Source organism: Chrysochloris asiatica, unplaced genomic scaffold, assembly GCF_000296735.1.
Source record: "Chrysochloris asiatica unplaced genomic scaffold, ChrAsi1.0 scaffold00158, whole genome shotgun sequence".
NCBI classification, from domain to species: Eukaryota; Metazoa; Chordata; class Mammalia; order Afrosoricida; family Chrysochloridae; genus Chrysochloris; species Chrysochloris asiatica.
The window spans coordinates 6,880,887-6,884,726 of record NW_006408676.1 but is presented as its reverse complement, the minus strand read 5'-3'; the positions used below and the strand labels follow the sequence as shown (position 1 = coordinate 6,884,726).

General features: G+C 40.7%; 1 pseudogene; it reads left to right on the top strand.

Annotated features, from left to right (window-relative positions):
- Positions 1 to 1,648, top strand: part of LOC102815770 — a 29,217-nt pseudogene extending 27,569 nt beyond the window's left edge.
- Positions 1,649 to 3,840: the final 2,192 nt, after the last annotated feature.

Here is a 3,840-nt window from a genome sequence, read left to right as displayed (position 1 = left end):
AAAAGTGCAGCCAGAGTCTCTGCTCCTTGGAGGCCAGGATGGCCAAACTTCGTCTCTCATACTTCAGACATATTGTCAGGAAGGACTAGTCACTGGAGAAGGATATCATGTTTGGTAAGGTGGAGGGTCAGAGAAGAAGAGCAAGGCCCTCAGTGAGATGGATTGGCAAAGTGGCAGCATCAGTGGGCTGAAGCATGACAACAATTGTGAGGTTGGCCCAGGACAGGGCAGTGTTTCATTCTGTTTTAGATAGGGTCACTAAGAGTCAGTACTGATTAGATGGCACCTAACAATAATAATCCTCTTGTTGATTTATCACATCAAATTACATCATTGGAAATAGCTACATCTCAACTGTAAAATCACTGAGAATTCTGGCCAGCCAAGTTAACACAAAACCTTAACTATCACATAGATTATTAACTATTCATGTCCATCATTCACAATTATGTAAAATGAGTATCCCTGTATATCTATTTTATAGATTAAAAAATTGAGATTATCCTCGTGCCCTCTCATGTTATTGGCAGGCAGCGACTTCTAAGCGGGACGCAGATAATCGCTGCCCTCACGGGGCACTTTCTGTCTTCCGCTTTATACTCGCTGTCAGTGCCGAAGCTCGCCAGCATATCTGTGGTGCCGCCCAATCGTTGGCAGACCGGTTGGCCTGTGGGCGTCAACCAGTTCGGCAATAAGTACATCCACAGATGAAGTCCCTCATCCTGGAGCTCACCATCAATCTGTATACTCTTATCAATTATACTTTTGGTACAAAAGAGCCCCTCTATGAAGAGGAGTCCTAGTGTGGCTCTGTGAGTTAATGCGCCAGACTGCACTGCTTTTGAACTGCAAGGTCAGCGGTTCAAGCTCATCAGCTGCTCCTCGGAAACCCTATACGGTTCTCTATGGGTCAGAACCGACTGGACAGCACTTTACAACAATGTGAAGGACAGCTCTGTTGCAGCCAGATTTCAGAGAATGAGGGAAAATTTTGATAAAAATGGAATGAAAGAACTGTAGAAGGGGTTCTGATTGTACATGAGCAGCTGCTACCCTTCAGCTGGGAACAACTTTCTTCAAATTACCTGGTGGTGAACTTAATCCAGAAGAAAATGAAGCTGCAGGACTAAAAACTTTAACAACAGAGATACTAGGTCGTCAAGATGGAGACCATCAAGACTGGGTCATTGATGACTACATTGGTAACTGGTGGAGACCAGTTTTGAACCTCTTTAGTATCCCTATATTCCAGCACATATTACAAAGCCTAAGGAACATAAGGAGCTCTGATAGCGTAGTGGTTACAAATTGGGTTGCGAATCGCAAGGTCATCAGTTCAAAACTACCTGATGTTCCATGGGAGAAAGATGAGGCTTTCTGTTCCCATAAAGATTTACAGCTTTGGAAACCCTGTACAGGGTTGCTATGAGTCGGAACCGACTCCACAGCCAGGGCACATAACAACAACAAGGAACATAAGAAGTTGTTTCTGGTTCAACTTCAAGAGAAAACTTTGTTTGCAGTTCCCCAAAAGTACAAACTGGTAGCTGCATCTTTATTTGAATTGTATGACAATGCACCAGAATCTGGACCCATCATTTCTAGACTCCCTCAACTCTTGAGCAGGTTCAATTTTATATACAACTGAATTCCTGTGCAGTGGAGAAGTAAAAGAAACCATCTCTATGAGCACAGCTATCCACAGTGTAGAAAAATAAACATGGCAGACAAAGTTCTTGGTTTTAACTTTCCCAATCCCTAAATTACTCCCAACTTTCTATGGTTTGAATAGTAAAGTTAATAGGAATAACTAGATAATGGGGTAAACAAATGTGATAATGTTAAGTTGACTTTGGGTTCTACTCATACTTTTTTGTACAAACTTCTATTTGTTTGTTTGTTTTTACTTCACATTAAACTTTTTTAAATGTTTAAAAAAAGATATTTAGACTGGTTAATTAGAATGGCAGAGGTCACAAAGCAGTTATCCAGACCAAGATTTAACATTGCAAAGCCCATCTTTCTCCCACTACAATTTTCTGTCCTACATCTTTGTCCCACTTCTGGGAGAAGCCCACTATTGACCACATCCCAACCACCAGCACTCCTCTGTGTGCAGGTTTCTCTAAGTGGATTAGTAACTCTCCATCCTTTCCTTTCACAGGACCCTCTACATACCTCTATCATGGCCTTTTCCTCCTTAAATGGTATTTATTGATATGTATGTCCCTTCTACCATCAGAGCCCTTGAAGACCAGATTCTGGACTTTAAATAGTTTTATAACCCCAAACCTAGAAGAGTGGTGAACTCATGAAATATCCTCAGAGGCCTGAAATGAATGCTGCAGACTTAAGCCCTTGGAACTCGGAATCCCATGGACTTAAGAGAATGGTTTCATCAACTGAAAATGGTTTCACCAGCTATTTCTCTTGCCTCTATAAGATCTTTTGCTAGTTTCACCAGAACTGTGCCAAGGAGGAGATAGGGTGTTAGGTTCCCAAGCTCAAATTCAACCCAGAGCCCACCCCTCAAAGGATCTGAAACCCACAGAAATCTGAAGAGTAGTTCTTTTCAAATTGTCTCTGCTGACATATATTTTTCATATTTATCTTTTAAAAATATCAATAAACAGTTTATGATGACTTTGATGGAGAATAAATAAATAGAATCAAGCCTTACCTCATTATGGCACTTAGCTATACTCAACATTTATGGTAGAAAGAAGCATGGGTCACTAAAGCACTGCATTAGAGGGCCAGCCATTGAATTCTATGTTGGTTCCTGAATCACAAACCACATAATTGAACAGCCATAAGAGCCACAAAATCAAGCATGGAAGGAAAGGGGAAGACATAACACTATGGTAATTTCTCCTCCAGTGACTGGTGTTAGCAGGAAAGGAGGAGAATTGAAAGGAGGTTGACAAACTAGCACGACAGTCTGGGTGGCACCTGACATTTCCGGAAGCTGTCAAATTCAGAAGAGTACACAGGCATCATTAATCCAGCAAAGGGCAGCTCATGTAGCTGGCAGTCTTTTTTGCTTCTCAGCTTCCCCTGTGTCTCTTGATACTTGCCAGAATTTCATTACCATTAACAGCTTTATAACTTGCACCATCAGCAAAATGCCCAGAAAGTTAATAAAATACTCCACAAGCACCTCTTGGTAGGGGACTCCTGTCTCTCCTATTAAAATGTTCAACTCCCTGGCATTTCTTCTGGGTGTGAAGAAATGTGAATAAAGTTTCTGGTGTAAGAGACAAATTCATCCTGATGCTCAGGCAAGAGCTTGGGTATTGGACCATCTCACTAGGCTAGCTAGAATCCATTCAATTTGGAGCCAAAAGACTTAAGTTCTATCCCAGGCTCCAATGCCTATTAGCTATATGACCTTGGAAAACTCAATCTCCATCATTTCCATTTTCTCACATGTAAAATGAGAATAATAGTATCTTCCTCTGAGTTTTATTATGGTAAGTGAATGAAATGATTTGTATAAAGTAATTTATAAAATAATAGGGCAAAAAAAGGACTCAAACAATGTTATCTAGCCAAATCCAAGATTGTGGAATAAGTAGACATACTACGCAGACCCTCTACAACTAAGATGTGAGTAGTCAAGTGAAACGGATATGATAACAATCTTGGAATGCAGAACTTCAAAGGAAAAGATAAATTAGGCAAAATATTGATTATAGGAATAGATTGAATGAAAACAGTAAACAAGGAGGCATACCAACTGGTGAATTGCCAACTGGTCAGGCACAATATGATCATTTTGAATTATTGCAAGCAACATTCTGATTAGGGCAGGAATCAGATTATCGACTCTGTTGGCCC